Raw genomic sequence first — 19,188 nt, forward strand, 5'->3', positions numbered from 1 at the left:
ACATAGCCAGTGTCCACTGCTGCCCTGACCCAACACCCCCAGGCAGGGATATCCCTAGCTATTCAAGAGGGCCATCCCTATATCCTGACAGACACTGGGGTCCACACATATCTGAGAAGGGCTGCCCAACTCTATGGGTTCCATAGCACCCGATCCTGCCCTTGCTTTGTGCTCTCCCTCATAGCACTCAGCTACAACATGGTGCCACATATTAACAACAGATGGCTTGCAGAGTACATGGGGAGCTGCCTTCAGGAGTGTTTGTGCTGGACATGGGTTCTCCTTACCATGCGTTAATGCTGTGCCTGGTTTTAACACACTATGATACACAGGAAAAATGAGTCTCCATGTGTTCAGGGATCAATGGAGGCTAAGATATGCTGGCAAGTAGCTCCACCCGTGTGAGAGAGGGGCCAATGGACCCTATTGTCCTGGCCTACAGCCTGGGACTGACTCACCTCAGATCATGGTCCGACCAAGCTACTCGAGAACTGCATGTCTACTGCTAGGAGAGCTGTGTTCCACTTCCAGGTCAGAACATTTGGGAATATTAATGCCCTGTGAGGTACAGAGGAGGGATGGAAGTGGGGCAAATGTCCATCACAGGGCTTAGGAAGTGATCAACAAGACACAGGCATAAAACTCGGTCTATATTCTTAAGCTGTATCCCAACACAGAATTGGGCTTTTGGATGTGATGCATGGCTTGGAACAGGACACAGGGAGTTTAGTTTTGTGGGGTATTAAAGCACCCTGTGTCTGTGGTATGATATTTTCTCAGAGTTAGGGAGGTGAGTGGGTATTTTAGTGGGTAAGATCCCCAGGGAGAAGAAACCACACAGAGCCAACATTAGCAAAAGTAGTAAGCAAGCATTTTTAGTATCCAGCCTGTATATATCAGTCATCCTTAGGCATTATTTCTTGCATTCTGTCATAAACCCAAGCACATTTGTGGCTGTCTATGTTAACTCATGCTTATATAACTATGTTCATGGTGTGCACATGCCAATCAGTTGGGTGAGGTCCATACAGGTCCTCATACACTTTGATATTGAAACAATATGCAGTGGTTTTTCTCATTCCACCAACTCAAAAATCAGGGAAAATGTGCTTATTGTAAATGACTCATAGGGTGGACTCACATATGCAGAGAACATGACAACAGTAAATGTACAGCACAGTACCACTAATCCCATCACAGTGCAGGTTATGGCCATGTACAGCTAGATGGATCCCAAGGATTTCTACCACTGCATGAGCAGGTCCTGCTTCAAGGAATCAAAGGCACAAAACACCAGGTCCATTACTTTTTTTTCATTTTTAATTTTATTTAAAGAAAGAAAACAAAATTAAAAAAACAAAATACAAAAAAGCAAAAAGGTATAGAATATAGAATTCAAAAAAATTAACATCATAAAATCACTAGTTGATACATTATGTATTGTTGTCTTAAAAATAGTTGTTAAAGTTACAAAAACAAAGCATAAAAAGTCGCTGAACACTGAAACATTGACAGTGCAAACCCTCCTGTCCAGTGATCTAACAGAAATTTAGTAATATGGTCATCTATCCTACATATTATACATACCATTATATCCTTTAGAGCACTTTTCTTCCCTTTCTTTATTATAATATCTATTATACTTTTTTGGGTCCCATTACTTTGTCAGTTTTTATTATTTTTTACACTAGACAGACAATGTGACATTTTCCAATGTGAGTCTTATTTATTTTACTAATGAGGATATTCTTGTTACCTTCATTTACATATAAAGGCCTCAAGATCATCCTTTTCTATAGCTAAGTAGTATTCCATTGTGTAAAAATACATTTTTTTCATCCACTTATGGTTGATGGGCAGTTTTGTTGTTTCCAACATTTAGCTATCACAACTGTGCTCCACATATGGGTGCACATATATCACTGTGACATGATATTTTCAATTTTTCTGGGAAAATACCCAGGAGTGGAACAGCTGGTTTAAATGAAACTTCCATCCTAGGTTTTGAGGAATTTCCACACTGATTTTGATAGTGCTTTCACCAGTCTGCATTCCCACCAACAGTGGAGAAGTTCCTTTTTCCCTTCATGCTCGCCAACATTTGTTTCATTTTTGATGGCAGCCATTCAACCCAGAGTAAGATGAAGCCTCAGTGCTGTCTTAATTTGCATTTTACAAATGACCAGTTATGGTGAACATTTCTTCATGTATTTATTTGCCATTTGTATATCTTCATCTTAGAACTGTATGCTCATCTCTGATTTTCATTTTTGGAAAGGGTCTTTGATGTTTTTCAATTCTTTATATGTTCTGCATTTTAAGTCCTGTGTCTTATATCCAGATGCTTTCTCAATCCGTTAGGTTTTTTTTTTTCCTCACTTGTCTGATTTCTTTTGAAGTATAAAAACTTTTAGTAATATGACATCCCAGTTGTTGATTCTTTGAAATATTTCATATGCACTTTGCATTTTATTCATGAATTCTCAGTCTACTCCGATATATCCAAGATTTCTACCTACCTTGTCCTCCAGTAGATTTTTGTTTCTTTTTTAATATTTAGATCCTTGATCCACTTGGACTTAAGTTTAGTGTATGGTGATAGTTATGGGGCTAGTTTCAGGCTTTGGCATGTAAACTCAATGTTTCCAACAGCATTTATTAATGAGGCTATCTTTTTCCAGTGAACATATTTAGCCCCTTTCACAAATGTAAGGTGGCTCTGTGTCTTTGTAGTAGTGTTCGCATCTTCTAATCTGTTCCACTGATCCTCAGGTCTATTTCTTTGCCAGTACCATGCTGATTTTATTACTGTGGCTTTGTAATATAGTTTCAAGTCAGGAATTGAGATGCCTCCTGTCTTGCTCTTGTTGCCAAGAATTGTCTTAGTTATTCTAGCTTTCTTGTGTTATCAGATGAGTTTCAGAAATATTTTCTCTAGATCTGTAAATATATTAATGATGATTTGATTGGGATTGCATTGAATCTGTTTTGGAAGTATGTCCATTTTCTCAATGTTGGTTCTTCCTATCCAACAGGAAGAAATATCCTTTCATTTTCTAAAATTCTCTTGAATCTCCATTTTCAGAGTAGTATCCAGATTCTTTCTGACTCTGTGGGGTTTTTTCACTTTGTTTGATATATGTTTAAGTACAAAAACTTTTAGTAATATGAGATCCCAGTTGCTGATTCTTTGAAATATTTCTCGTGTGGTTGTGTTTTATTCATGAATTCCTGCCTACTCCTATGACTTCAAGATTTCTACCTACCATGTCGTCCAGTAAAATTTTGTTTCTTTTTTAGTATTAAGATCCTTGATCCATTTTGACTTTAGTTTAGTGTATGGTGATAAGTATGGGTCTAGTTTCAGTCTTTGGCATGTAAACTCAATGTTTCCAACAGCATTTATATATGAGGCTATCTTTTTCCAGTGAACATGTTTAGCCCCTTTGACAAATGTAATGTGGCTCTGTGTATTTGTAGTAGTGTTTGCATCTTCTAATCTGTTCCTTTGATCCTCATGTCTATTTCTTTGCCAATACCATGCTGATTTTATTACTGTGGCTTTGTAGTATAGTTTCAATGTAGAATATCTATGTAGAGTATGTATATATCTATATAGAGTAAGTATGTAGAGTATGTAGAGTATCAGGAATTGAGATGCCTCCTGTCTTTCCATTGTTGCCCAGAAATGCTTTTGTTATTCTAGGTTTCTTCTGTTACCAGATGAATTTCAGAAATACTTTCTCTAGATCTGAAGGTATGCTAATGATATTTTGATTGGGATTGCATTGAATATGTACAAGAGTTTTGGAAGTATGGCGATTTTCACAATATTGACTCTTCCTAACCAAGAGCAAGAAATATCCTTCCATTTTCCAATATCCTCTTGAATCTCCATTATCAGAGTAGTATAATTTTCAGCATACAGGACTTTTACATTCTTAGTTAGGTTGATTTCTAAGTATTTCATTTTTTAGATGCTGTTGTGAAAGGCTACATTTCCATAATTTCTCTCTCATGGAGATTTTGTGTACAGGAATGTTATTGTTTTGTGAATGTGCTTGTATCCAGCTATTCTGCTTAATTTGTTTAATTGGTTTGTTACCTCTGTAGTCTTTCAATTGAGTTTTTGGGGTCTTCTATGTAGAGTATCATGTCATCTGCAAATAATGATAATTTAACTTCTTCTTTCCCTATTTTTATTCCTTTTATTTCTCCCTCTTGTCTGATTGCTCTGGCTAATATTTCCAGAACTATATTGACTAGGAGTGGTGACAGTGGACATCATTGTCTTGTTCCTGATTTTAGTATGAAGCCTTTCAGTTTTTGTCCATTTAGTATAACATTGGATGTAGGTTTGTAATAAATGGTCTTTATGACATTGAGGAATATAGCGTCTATTCTGAGTTACTATAGGTATTTTTTTTTATCATGAACAGGTGTTGTATGTTATCAGAAGCTGTTTTCTGCATGCATTGCGATGATTACACGATTTTTATTTTTGGCTCTGTTGATGTGGTGTATTACATTCACTGATTTGTGTATGTGGAACCATCCCTGGATTCCTGGAATAAATCCTACTTGGTTATGTTGTATAATCTTCTTGATGATTTGCTACATTCTATTTGCCTATATTTTATTGAGAATCTTTACATCAATGTTTATTAGTGGGATTAGTCTATAGTTCGCTATTTGGTTGGATCTCTCTCTGGTTTTGGTATCAGAATGACACTTGCTTCCAAGAATGAGTTAGGGAGCACTGGTTCTCTTTCAATTTCATTGAAGAGTTTAAGGAGTATTGGAGTCAGATCTTCTCTGAATTTCTTATGGAATTAAGCCCTGAATCCAGCAGGATCTGGGCTTTACTTTGTTGGTAAGTTTTTAATCATGCTTTCGATTAAAGTAGCTGATATTGGGTTATTCAAAATTGGTGTATATTCTTGATTGAGCATTGATAGGTCACATGTTTCTAGAAAACTATTTCTTCTGTTTTCCACCCTATGTGAGTAGAGATGATCAAAGTAGGTGTTCATGATGTTTTGAATTTCCATGGGATCTATAGTAATTTCCCTTTCAGTCCTTATTGTGTGTTTTTTTCTTGATAAGCTTGGCTAGAATTTTATCAAATTTATTCTCTCAAAAAACCAATTCATTGATTCATTTATTCTTTGTACTGTGTTTTTGTTTCAATTTCATTAATTTCTTCTCTAATCTTAAGAATTTCCACTCTTCTATGAAAGTTGGGTTTGATTTGCTCTTCCTTTTCTAGAAGCTTGAGATGTAGCATTAGGTTATTTGTGTTCATTCCATTTTCTTGATGTGACTACTTATCACTATTTCCCACTTAGGACTGCTTTGTGTCCCATAGGATGTGGTATGTTATTCTGCATTTTTATTGTATTATAAGTATTGTTTTATTTCTTCTATAATTTCATCTGTAACCCATTGGTTGTTCAGAAATTTGTTATTTAATATCCATGTATGTATGCAGGTTTTGCAGACTTTTTGCCACTGATTTCCAATTTTAGTGCATTATGGTCCCATAATACACATGGGATAATTTTGCTCCTTCTGCATTTACTTAAAAATATTTTATGGGATAATATATGGTCTATTTTGGAGAACATCCCACGTAGAGCTGAGAAGAATGTATGTTCTGATGTGGTTGAGTGCAATACTATGTAAACATTCTCTAAGTCCATTCACTCACAGGTATCATTCAGTTCTGTTATTTCTTTGCTGACTTTTTGTCTAGTTGATCTATCTCTTTGTGACAGTGGGGTGTTAAGGTTTCCTATTGCAACTGTGTTCTTGTTTGTTTAGTTCTTCTTGTCCATTAGGATTTGTCTTACATAGTTGGGTGCTTCTATATTTGGTGCATATATACTTATAATTTTTAGTACTTCCTGTTGTATTTTTCAATATACAAGTTTGTAGAGGCCTTCATTAACTCTTTTAATCATTTTAGGTTTGAATTCACTTTGTCTGCAAAAAGAATCACTATGCCTGCTCTTTTCTGGTTTCCTGTTGCATGAAAACTTTTTTCCATGCTTTGATTTTTAATCTGAGTTTCTTTTTGAGTCAGATGTGTTTCATTTATGCAGCATACTGTGGGATTCTATTTCTTGATCCATTCTGCCAATCTGTTTCTTTTGATGGGTGAGTTGAGTCCATTTACATTTATGGATATCACTGATATGTACTGGCTTGAATTTGCCATACTGTGTTTCTGTTTTTGGCTTCATGCTTTCCTCCATTGTTTAGTTTTCTGTCCAGCCTGGTGGTTTCTTTCTGTTGTTCTGGAGATTGCGGTCATTTTTATCTCTATCTAACATGTCTTTCAGTATTCTTTCTAGGGTTGGTTTGGTGGACCTGAATTTCTTGTTTTTCTTTATCATGGAACTATCTTGTTTCTCCATTAAATTTGAATGAAAATTTTGCTGGATACATCATTCTAGGCTGAAATTTGTTATCTTGTAGGGCATGAAATACTTCACACCAAGCTGATCCTTAACCTGAAGACTTGTGCTGAAAATTCTGCTGTGATTCTAATAGGCTTTCCTTGATAGGTGAGTTGTGTCTTTTTCTTTAACAGCTTTCAGTATTCTGTTTCTATGCTGTGTGTCTCAATCTTAATTATTATATATCTGGGTGTAGATTTATGTTGGTTGTGACTATTTGACAGTCTGTATGCATCACTTTTTTGTATATCAGACTTTTACTGCCTTTGGGAAATGTACTACTATTATTTCTCTGAATAGTTTAGTTGCGTCATTAGTATTAACTCCTGTACCTTCACTGATGTCTATTACTGTTATGTTTCTCTTCACATCATCTTGAAGCTACTGAATTCTTATTTCATGTTGCTCTGTTGTTTTTAGAAGTTCTACCCTATCATGATCACTATGTATAACACTATTCTCAAGCTATCCTCAGCTTCTTATAAATAGCTTTACCAGATTTCAATAGTTTTTTGTCTTGGATATCTCCTTGCACTTGTTTCATGGATTCTGCTTTTTTTCTACATTATTCATTCAAAGTTTCAATCAATTTCCCATGCTCTTGTCTTTTTTTAAATCTATTTGTTCTCTAGCTATGTTGTGCAACTAGTTTAATAAGGTTGGTATTTCTGTCTTTACATGGGACATTCTTTCTAATTTGATTTCTGCTATAGCCTCATGGATTTCTCTCTTTACTTCAGTTGCTATGTTTCGAGAGATTTCTGGTATATGATTTTTAAGATCCTCTCTTTCAGTGTTACCTGTACTTGCTCCTGATTGACTAGATGTTTGAGGTTGCATTTTGCCAATTCACCTTGTCATTTCCATCCTTTGGGTACATATTTGGTCTTCCAATCCCAACACAGTGTGGATTTTAGGGTCCTATTGTGTGGTTGATGTTTGTGCAATTGCTGGGCACCAAAATGAAGAAGAGAGCCCATCACCTCAATTCCTCCTGCAGGGCCTGTTTTGTGAGTTCTATATTCTTCCTGGACTAACTAGCCAAAAAGAATAGATCTAATTCTTGCTATCGCTATGTCTTCAGGTTGTTGCAAGTCCAAGATCTCCCTTTCTATAGTGTTTGTGTCAGCTGATGCCCTATTGTGTCACAGTGTGTTTTATAAGCTCTTTTAATTTTCTCCAAGTGAGGGGAGGCCTTATTGGTGTACTCCTCAACTTGTCTGATGTTCTCTGTGTGGAGTGTTACTCACTCTTTTGCCAGGCTTGCCAAGTGCTTGTAGTTTGACAGAGCTTCATTTACCCACTGCAAACCTCTATTTGAGGGGCACACTCACCACACTGACTGGAGCCTGCTGACAGCTTCTGTTTGCATGAGGGGTTCCTGAGTCTCTCATTGAGCCAGCATGGTAATCCACTGTAGTCCAAGGTTTTAAGAGAAAGGGTCAGAGCCAAAGATCAACTGTAATACTAGGTCCAGGAGGTGGGGAAGTTTCTGACTGTGTGGGCCTTAGTGGCAGTCCAGTGTTTCCTTGGTTGCCAGGCTGTGGGGCAGACCCATGGTGGCAGTCTGGGGGTCTCAGGTGAACATCCATTTATTGGAGGGCCTCTTGTTCCTATCTCTTGTTGTTCAGAGATATAAATGCCATATTCTACATGAAAGACAGTGCAAGTACCTTGTTAGGCTGTGGTTCCCAAATCAAGGCTCATGTGGTTTTGCAAAACCAAATTTCACATTTGAGAAGTTTCATCCATGAGCAAAACCAAGCCTAGCAAGTATAGTTAATGGTGTGGGCCCTGCATTAACAAGGGTTTAGGTCCATGATTTTTGTCCTTGATAGCAACACAGCCACCAGAGTAAACCACCAGGACATCTGTACAATATGATGGCACATATAGATCAGTTTCACAATATTGCTGTGTGTCCATAATAATGGGTTTCATGGTGTCATAGATATATGGGAATACCATATAGCTATAGCTATAATCCCATAGCTATAACACCCATGTTAGGACAGTTTCACTCACATTTTAATTCAACTGTCTCACCAGCTTCCATATTCTAGGGCTATACAGATTGTATATGTGTATCATGGGTAGAGAGGAACAATCACTCAAGTCCCCCTCCTTGGGCTAGGGGCTCCTCCACCTCCTCCTTCTGTCAAGTTGCAGGTCTGAGGGAACTCACAGAGACTGTCATGGTCATGGGGCCTTAACCTCAGAAGGAGGTGGAGTTCCCTGGTTCATGCATTGTGACTTCAGCAGGAGACTGCAGTGATTCGAAGGCCTCTGTGGGATCCACATGTGTATCACTTCTGAAGGCCTTCAACATGCTCTTGGGAGTCATATGGACCATTCCCAGTCTGTACACGTCTCAACATTATCAGTAATCAGGTAAGTGAATATTCATCTCACAAGGAAAAACCCTGCTCATGTATTGAAGAGCACTAAGAGCCAACTTGTTTTTTTAGGTCAAAGTACACTGCTATTGGTGAGGAAGGAGACTCTTTTTGCATTGCTAGTGGTATATTCACTTCAGAAATCATTTTGGTAGTTAATTTAACAGTAGCACATCTGACTACCTTAACATTCTGTGCATCCATTCCTATATCATGAAGAGAATTTCACAAGATATTCACATCAACTTTGTTTTCAATAACTGAAAACTACAATGTGAATATCCGATAACATCCAAATGAATAAAGAAACTACAGCAAGCCATGACTTGAAATTCTAATAAAAAATATAAAAAGACTGTACAGGAACCTCAGTATGATTGATTGGTGAAAGAAGGCAGAGAGGACACTTTTTGTCCAGTCATTACACACATTTGCAAAATATTAAAAAATACAAGGCAGGTCAGTCTGTGCCTATCTGATACACAGGATAATACTCTGTTCTAATAAGAGTTGCTGTGGATCAGGAATCCAGGAGGCTTTTCTCAGACTGCTACAATAGTAGTTTGGTGCACACAGCTACATACTCAGTGAACATGCCACTAGGGCAGAATTTGCTCTCAGGCTTTGTCCTTTGTCTACAAGAAGGACTCAGGACAAAAGCCTAATGTCTCCTGTCTGTTTTCCCTTTTGTCACTCAAGGTTCATCAGGCTCTTCTCGGGGAAGCTGCAGAGATAGCTGCGACTTCTTTGTAGCCAGAAATCCAGAGAGGGACAAAAAAATAAAAAAAATAAACCACCATACTGGGGATAACAAAGGAAAAGATCAGGAGATTGGTCACAGTTACTTTGTGTGAACCTCAGTAGTACCATCACATAACCTCTGCCATATTCAGTTATTTAAGAGTGAGTCAGGAACTGGGGAGAGAGCTCATGATACAATACTCGCTTACCATGCATGAGGCCCTGTTCTCAATTTTAGCACTGCTAATGCAAAAATAAAATAATAATAATAAGCCACAAAGTTAGGACCATAGGGTGGAGGATTTAGCTCAGTGGCATAAGTGGCTGCCTTGCAAGCAGGCAGTTGTGAGTTCGACCCCCGGTACCGATAAAAAGGAAAAAGACAAGAAAAAAAAAGTTAGGACCATAATATAGGCAACAGGCTACTCAGGATATGGCCATCACAAGATGAACTTTCAGCTACTGAGTAGGAGCACGGGCCATAGGCCTGGTGGCTCACACAGGTGTGAATATAGGAACTATGGACTTAGATATGGGGATGTAGCTCCATCCATAGTGCTTGCTCAGCCTGTGTGAGGTCCTGATTTGAGTCCACAGCACCAAAATATAGTAGAAATTAATGGCATTTCCACACCCTCATGAAACCACCAGGGAAACATGTCCAGGAGATGAGTCTCATTTCTACCACCACAAAGCAGGAGCCAGCATTGTGTGCACTGTGTTCCACCTCCATCCTACCCTTTCATGGATTTCACTTCTAATTCTGTGTTCTATATATACGTGACACCAGCCCACAGATTTTCCAAATGTTATCTCACTTCATTGATCATGCTCCCAGGTGGCAGATGCCAGGATGACCTCCATAGAGAACACTAACACCTTGGGAAGCTCCTGAGAGGCATGGTGTCTTGTTGACATAAGAAACCAGAAAAACAAGTTTTATCCAAACCCCTGACTTTTGCATTAGAGCTGAGACCCTACCTGCACTGCTGTTTTTTCTTAGCCATGGGAAATATTTGCATCCTGCCAAGGGTCCATCACTTGGGTGAAGAAGCTGTTGTTTATTGTGAAGGACAATGGAGAGTCATTCTTTGGGATTCCCTACTATCCAGAACAGGAATTTCTGTGAGACATCATGGTCCACACAGAAATTATGCAGGAAGCTGGTGGAGGCATTTAATTATCAATTTACTAGGCTCTGACTGATGTAATGACCAGATTAAACATAAACACTGTTGTGTTGTGCTTTAATGTTGTGCAGGCCACACAGTCACCCTGGAGAGAACACCATGTAATACCCACATTACTGTGAATGTGCCTAACTTCCTGGCCTCTGCACATGTGAACACATAATAAGGTTAGCTCCTCTAAGGCACACAGAATGAGGTGATGTATCATTATATAAACTGAAGATGGAGGAAAAGAAGGCAGAACCCACACTCTCTGTCCACTCACTTTGCAGGTATATATAGTACAGCACCCCTGTAGAGTGACCATGAGTAGAGTAACACTGCAGACACCACTCTTGCTCAGAGACAACAGGGCACAATGGTTGGAAAGGGAGGTGTATGTCAGGCTTCCCTGAAGAAGGGAGGACAGGTGGTCACAGCATTATTAGGGACTTCTATCAGCATGTGAGGACCACCTGGGCCAGCACTACCCCATTCAAGGCAAAGAAAAGGCTGGGGCAGGGCTCTGCAACTGCAGCAGGAGGTTGATGTCTGTTGTAGTCTGGGGTTATACACAGAGAACAATTCAGGTCAGGACATGGAGTTTATAATATTTTTATAATGGTCACTGAAAGTTAATGCAGGAGAATGCAGGAAATCTATCCGCAACACCAAAGACATAGATTATTTAAGTCAAGAGCCTAAACCCCACGGCAATGTCCCACATGAGTCCAGATAAAAACCCAGAGCTCAGGACAACGCCTCCACGAGTCCAACTGGAAGTCCACAGCCCACAAGGACTCACGCCAGTCTCTTTTATGGATTCATGCTGGGAAGACCCAAGGGTCAGCCGTGGAAGACAGAAAGTCTATGCCAGCAGCATGAAGGAGCTGTGCTAGTTGGATGAGGGTTCTACACTGGAGCTGAGAAGTCACACTCACAACAAAAAAATGGGGCTGTCCTGAAAGGAACCAGAACTGTCCTCAGTGACACGGAGGCCCCGAGCTCCTCTGATGACAAGCACAGTCAGGAACGTGCCAGGAAGCAGCGTGACAAGTTCACCCTGGAGACCAGGCAGCACATGTCTTCCCCTCCGGAGCCAGGAAGCAATGCTCAATGTGAGGACCAAAGCTCCTCCAGGAGAACCAACAGCTCAGACAGCAACTTGTAGGAGAACTAACAATGCCTCCATAATGCCTCAATCCCTCTCCACACCTCTCGTCTTCTCCACCTATTTATCCTGGCAACCCTCCTCAGGTGGAGCATCTTCTCTCGATGCATGCTGATGTAATCCAGCTGGCATTAAGTTGACCACTAGTTATCAAACCATAACAATCCACCCCCGGTTAACTTAATAACCACACGCATTACCTTAACTATAGTCCTTAGTGGCAGATTTGTTACATTAGTAAAACAATTACATATATTTACAATTTTTTACACTTAATTCCTGCATCAAAAACAAAACATTTAAAGGGTGACCAAGGTTCAACATTAAAACACAGTACTTTGACAAATCAACTGGGTTACAAACAAATAAAACATTAAAATCACACTAAAAGAACAATTACAATCACCGCCCTTGCTTCCCATTAACTTTAACATGGCATGGCAAGACTAAAATATAAGAATCTCCTGCAATTCAAATGTACTCTTGATTTTTCCATTATCCTATTCTAAACAACCATGTTCTCTGTTTCATCTTTACCACCCACAGTTCCAATGGAGCCTTGCTCTTGGCCAAGTGTTTTAAATTACTCTACTGGCCCTTTGCTCTAAATTTCAAAATACATCTGGTCAAAAGTTCTCTAAAGTAACCATGCTACCATCCCAAAAGTAGACTGCACTGAAATTCTTCTGCCACCCAGGTAATATCTCTAAATACAAACAAGAAGACCAACTTTCATCTAAAGCAGAATATACTACCTGGATTTCAGCAGACATTGCAGTCTTTCTCAAAAGAAGCCTCCCAAGCTTCACCTTAATTGGCAGCATTTCCATCAGTACTCCGATCTTCCAGGTTCCAACCAGAGTCTCCAAAATAATACAGCACACAGGAGCTGTCTCTTTGGCCAGTCTCTCAAATATTTTGAAATTAATTTCTAAGCCTCTCCAGTCACATGGCCAGGCAACATAACAGCAATGACCCCACTCCTCTGGTACATATTTCTGTTGGTCACCGGAAGTTAACACAGGAGAATGCAGGAAATCTAGGCACAACACCAAAGACATAGATTATTTAAGTCAAGAGCCTAAACCCCACGGCAATGTCCCACATGAGTCCAGATAAAAACCCAGAGCTCAGGACAATGCCTCCACGAGTCCAACTGGAAGTCCACGGCCCACAAGGACTCACACCAGTCTCTTTTGTGGATTCATGCTGGGAAGACCCAAGGGTCAGCAGTGGAAGACAGAAAGTCCATGCCAGCAGCATGAAGGAGCTGTGCTAGTGGGATGAGGGTTCTACACTGGAGCTGAGAAGTCACACTCACAACAAAAAAACAGGGCTGTTCTGAAAGGAACCAGAACTGTCCTCAGCGACACGGAGGCCCCGAGCTCCTCTGATGACAAGCACAGTCAGGAACGTGCCAGGAAGCAGCGTGACAAGTTCACCCTGGAGACCAGGCAGCACATGTCTTCCCCTCCGGAGCCAGGAAGCAATGCTCGATATGAAGACCAAAGCTTCTTCAGGAGAACCAACAGCTCAGACATCAACTTGTAGGAAAACTAACAATGCATCCATAATGCCTCAATCCCTCTCCCAACCTCTCTTCTTCTCCACCTATTTATCCTGGCAACCCTCCTCAGGTGGAGCATCTTCTCTCAATGCATGCTGATGTAATCCAGCTGGCATTAAGTTGACCACTAGTTATCAAACCATAACATTGTCCAAATCTATAAGATGCCCAGTTGAGTTAGGCCAACCTGAGCTCACTGAAAATGAGAACTGAAGTCAGAAGGGATTGCCCTGGGTCTGTGGGCCTCTGGGAAGTGCATGGGACACTTTAGACAGACAAAGACTCCAAGATTTGGGGCCTCCTGCAACACTGAGACATGCAGAAGTGAGTGGGTCGAAGAAGAATGGAAAGCTTTCCTGGGGTGGATTTGTGCACAGAACTGTCTGAGACAGGCACTGGGAAGTTCTAGGGCCTGCAAGGAACAAGGATAGTTGGTGATTTTTCTCCTTCTGCTGACACAGGGTAGTACCTGAGCTCAAGTCCCACATGCAGAGTTTATGCTACATCCATCTCCAGTCACCTCACCAGCTTTGGGAACAAAGTGAAAACTATGGCCAGGCAGCCTGTGTTGAGTAATTCTAGAGCTGAGGCTTTTACTGGCTCCACAGCAAGCATCCTGAACTCCACTTAGGGCCACTCCTGCAAAGCACCTGCCTTTCCTTTCCCCTCTCCTTGTACACCTTGTATTATTTTCAGTTTACATTTCTACAACTAAGTCTGTAATACTTCTGCACATTAAATTCTAGTACAACTTACCTTTAAAGATAAGATACCATTTGTTTCATCACGTTCAATTCAGTAGCATATAAGGACATCATCTATTTGTACAATTTCCACATCTGTTGATTTCTAGCTCTCTACTCAGTTTTGGACCCACCCATACCCCTGTCCTCTCCTGCTATACCCCACCCTCCTCTGATCTTTTTCTCACTACAATTTAGTACTCTGGGTTTTTAATAATCATTTATCAGATTCTGTTAAGTCAAATTTTACTGGAAGACACTGGCTGCTGTTGTTCTTTGATAGATGAAAAAACCCCAGGTAGAGTATTCTATCAGGAAAATGTAGAGACCATTGTGTACCTACTCATCTTTTCATTTTGGAAAAGCATTCCCATGACTTCAGTGATAGAAGGGAGCTAGAAAGGTCTGATTCATTGCACTTGAAAAACAGAAACAAGTATTATGTAGAAACTACAACAAGAAACCTTTCCTTACAAGCCATAGTCAGAAAGATAGTGTGGGATACAGGTGTAAAAGAGGTGTCATGAGTTCATTTGTAAGAGATGAAAAATTCTTATAAATTAAAAGAGAACCACCACATGTGACCAACAAGGGCAGAAAACACTGAGCCTCCAAAGCTGATTCATGCAGGCACACATCCCTGAGATGTGCTGTGTCTCCATCTGATGGCAGGTTTTAAGGCAGGTCCTGAACAGCACTGGGGAGAACATGGGGAGCCGAGCAGAGCCCCATCTGGCAGCTCCCATCAGAGTGCTATGACTTACAGAGGTTTATGACTTACAGAGAGTTGCACAACTTTGCAAGATTTCTTTTCAGGAGTTTGATTCACAGCTGTTTGAAGCAGGAAGAAACTGGGACCATCCTGATCTTCCACGTAAAGGGCGCGGGGCATCACTGTGGGCCACAGGATGCAGGGAAAGCTGGGGGGATGCTGAGTTTGGTCTCCCTGGGTCCACAGGAAAAGAAGCCAAGGAATCTGATCATGAAATCATACATGAATGTGAGAATAAGGATCTCCGTTTTCAAAGTGAAATGTCTCTGACATTATGGGGTTCTGTCCTAGATTCTGGATCTCCCAAACTATTTTATGGTGGAGGTTAAATAAAAAGTGAGAAATTATATGATTTGTAGGGCTCCACTTTGAGGGTAAAGACAAAGGATTCTCTGTGTCTGTCCACTTATATTAGGACCAAGGACAAAGGGCAGAGAAACTGAGGAAAGTACAAGCAATGAGCAGGACCTTGGGAGTCACTTCAAGGATGTCTCCAAGTAATGAATCAAGTCAACTCAGTACAACTGTCTTATCATGAAGTCATGGTAGAAGTGATCTGTAGGAGTAATCTTTGCATCTGCAGTCTCTACCTAGTTAATTGGTGTTGGAGCCAGACTGTCTACATCTGTAGCCTTATCTTGCCTTTTGAAGTATCTCTGGCCTCACAAGCCACTTCAGGCCTCAGTCAGGACCTGTGATTCATAGAGGATCACTTACTATGAATCAGCTCCCATCTCCAGGCAAGGGGCCTGGGCCTAGGACAGATTCACAGCTAAACATAGAAAGTCAATTAGTAAAATTTAAATCCTGCTCAGAGTCACTTCAACTACTAGTGGTTTCCAACATGACATCAAGGTGCATCCACACATAGACATGTAAGAATCTATGTCCAAGAACGGTGTCTCAGCACTGTAGTTCCTTTTGGTGACCCTGGCTCAAAATAAAAAAGAATATTAAAACAGAAGTTAGTCTAGTTCAGTGCAAGGTCCTTGTCATAGTTTATGTTTGTGGCCCCCAGGCCTCATGCATTTATATTACGCATTTGTGACTGGTTCATTGTTTATCCCTTGGACCGGGGGTGTGAGTGCTACACTGACCTAAGGGTGGAGCCAGGATGTGACTTAATGGCAGAAAGAAGGCCTGTCTTGCTCTTTTGCCTGTTTCCTCCTTGCTGTTTGCAGCAGCCATGAACCTCGGCCCTGCAATGCCAGCCTGCCTTAAAGCCAACTGAGTATGAACTTAAACTTCCACAAATTGTAAGAAATAAACCTTTCCTTTCCCAATTTTTGGCATCAGGTATGTTGTCTCAGCAAACAGTATAAAGTAACTAAGACAGCCCTACATACAATTCCTAGAATTCAGTTAAGGAAAAAACAAACAAACAAAAAAACCAAAAAACTGGGAGTAAGGGGAAGGCCTGCAGAGTACCACTGCTTGGGCTTTCTGAAGAGCAATGTGCCCCAAGTACCTTGAGCCTTCACACCTTTCTTTGGCAGTCTGATTTTAAAAACTGATCAGTTCCACGAGGGATGGTGAAAGGAGGATGTTCACCAAAGAATACAAAATCTCAGTCACGGTGGAGAAGAAATTTTGAATTCTCTACTAAACATTATGGTGACCACAGTTAATAAGAAGGACAGCTTTCAAAACTGATAACCAATGGGATTTGCAGTCCTAGTCACTGTGAAGGAATCTGTAGATTAGTAAGGTGGTAGGTACATTAACTAGATTGATTCTTTCTACAAAGGAGCCATAGATTAAAGGCACATTTTTATCCCATAAATATACACAATTATTGTGAATTTCTAAATAAGGATAGCCTGTACCTATACTCCCAGCACTCTGGGAGGACCACAAGTTTAAACCCACCCTGTGGAATTGAGTGAATTATTTAGACCCTGTCTCAAAAATAAAAATAAAAACAAATTTTAAAAGTGCAGGGGCCTATAGCTCATGCAGAAATCCCCAGGATCACTAAACATAGAATATAAACTGTGTAATACAAAACTGCATACTTCATACTAGTTTCGTACTATGCAGTTTTAGAGTATATAGTTATATAAAGTATACTATAGTATATAAATATACCATAGTTTCATGGTATATAAACTGCATAGTATGAAATCTTTAATCTATTTATAAGGGTTTTCATATTTTCTTTATTAGTATCTACTTGTGCTACATTAAAATAAGAGGAAAAAGTGTTTGTTCATTTTGTTCTGAGATAAGGTCCTGCTATGTACTGCAGCCTGACCTTGAACTCACCAAGTATTTCACGCTAATGTGGCACTCCCTGTTGATGCACCTGTCTAACCCTCCAGAGTGCTGGGATTACATGCATGAACCACCATGCCCAGCAAGAAAATGTTTTTTAATTTTATTTGAAAGAAAATGAAGCCAAATGAAACAAAACAGAATAGAGTCAATCAAAATAAAAAGACGAATATGGTACATCACTTAAAAACAAAATCCAACAGTAGGTTGTGTGGCCTGTCTCTCAGTTTGCACAGAAAATGACTCAACGTCTTTCTGAACTCCAAATTTTCCAAGATAATTGGACAAATACCTAGATTTTGAAAGATGTAAACATGGCTTGTTTAGGCACCAGTTCATGTCAAGTGTCAGGGAAAGAACAGAGAACTCTGAATTAGTATTTCCAAATTCTGGAATTTATCCCAAGAAAAAATGATATATGCTCAATGCAATTTTTCTAAGAGCAACTATACTTTTGTACATGGTCTGTAACAGGACAACTAAGTAAATGTCTATCTATGCATATAATATAAATATTCAACACTATGCAAATATATAAATGATATGAGCAGAACTGGGTAGTAAAGGTTAGAGACAGCCGAATATGGACAAGATGGGTACTCTGTAGCAAGGTTCAATTATGTGGGTGAATTATTTTTATTTGTGGATTTAAATTTTTAAACCCTACTGATCACACTTTGCCTTGTTGTCAAAGCCCCGTGCTGCATTCAGTCTCCTCACAAAACCTAAACACCCAAGAGGCACCTATATTATAAGAAGCAGAAACCCCTTATCAATGGAAGGGACTTGAGCCAAAGCATGTGCAGGTAGAATAATAACTGCTATCTTACTGTAATATCTTGATCCTCTCTCAGTCTCTGCAGAGAGGAGCTCAGAGTGAAATGAAATCGTCGTTTGGGGGGTAAATGTCCCTGGCTCAGCACAGCCAGGCTCAGTGACATCAGAGGCCATGTGAGACCTGAGCTGCCTCCCACAGGTCCCACACCAGGGCTGGGCTCCCAGCAGCGCCTGGCGGTGGCCAGGGACTCCGGAAGGCGCGCCAGGCCAGGCTATTCGGACCCCTGAAGGAGAGGAGGGAGGAAGGGAGAGAGGGGCCTTGCGGGCTGAGGCCCGGTCGCTCCCAGACCCGCGCCCGCCACCCTGGGCCCAGGACCCCGACCTCAGGACTCCCCGCCGAGGAACCTGGGCCCGCTAAACTCGGGGCCACCAGGCCGCGCCGCCGCTCACAGCCGGCTCCCACCCGCCTACCTGGCCCAGACCCCAGCCCCCGCCCCGCTGTAGGCTAGGCCGCTGAAGAAAGAGCGTTCAGGTCTCCAGAGGGCTTCCCTAGCGGCAAAATGGCGACTCCGTGCACAAGACAGGCATCCACTGCGAAGGCGAGGCAAGGGCAGGCGCGGGACTGAGTGGGATGTGCAGGCGCAAGGCGAGGGACAGTCCGTGGGCGCGGCCCGCGCAGGTTGGGCCAGGTGGAATGTAATCTTCGCTTGAGGCCAGTGGTGGGGCTCATTGGCTTGGGAGGCGGGGAAAGGGGCGTGGCCAGAAAGTTGGGACCCAATAGGTATGTAGTCCTCCTGAGGCGGGGGGGGGGAGGGGGCGTGGCTTTGGGGGTTGGGTCAGGCTGAAGGGAGGTGTGGTTGCAGGTCTCTGATGAGGCTTGTGGGAGACTCTGAGCCCCAGGACTCCTATGACAGGAAGCAGAGCAGTGGTCTGAGTCTGAGGCTTGGAATTTATGGATGTCTGGACTCAAATCTTCCCAGGCCTGACACCTTAGGCACACTGCTGCTCTTCTGGGAGCCTCAGTTACCACTATTGTTATTCTCCTATTATTTCGCTTTGAAATATTATGGTGTTTTTCCATTAAAAAAACAAACCGTTATGAAAGGCAATACTCATC

The 19,188-nt window shown here is 41.0% G+C and overlaps 1 long non-coding RNA gene across 2 annotated transcripts in view; it reads right to left on the reverse strand.

Moving 5' to 3' along the window:
* The window catches only part of LOC134474944 (uncharacterized), a 36,722-nt gene extending 23,021 nt beyond the window's left edge, over positions 1–13,701 (reverse strand). The window contains exon 1 of one of the 2 annotated variants that reach the window (XR_010045872.1): positions 12,694–13,647. This is a non-coding gene — a long non-coding RNA (uncharacterized LOC134474944). Of the gene's footprint in view, positions 1–12,693 lie in introns of both variants that reach the window. The other variant, XR_010045873.1, reaches the window with a different exon arrangement.
* Positions 13,702–19,188: the final 5,487 nt, after the last annotated feature.

The sequence above is a fragment of the Cavia porcellus genome, unplaced genomic scaffold, assembly GCF_034190915.1.
Source record: "Cavia porcellus strain 051 isolate PalLab524CR breed Dunkin Hartley unplaced genomic scaffold, mCavPor4.1 scaffold_45, whole genome shotgun sequence".
NCBI lineage: Eukaryota > Metazoa > Chordata > Mammalia > Rodentia > Caviidae > Cavia > Cavia porcellus.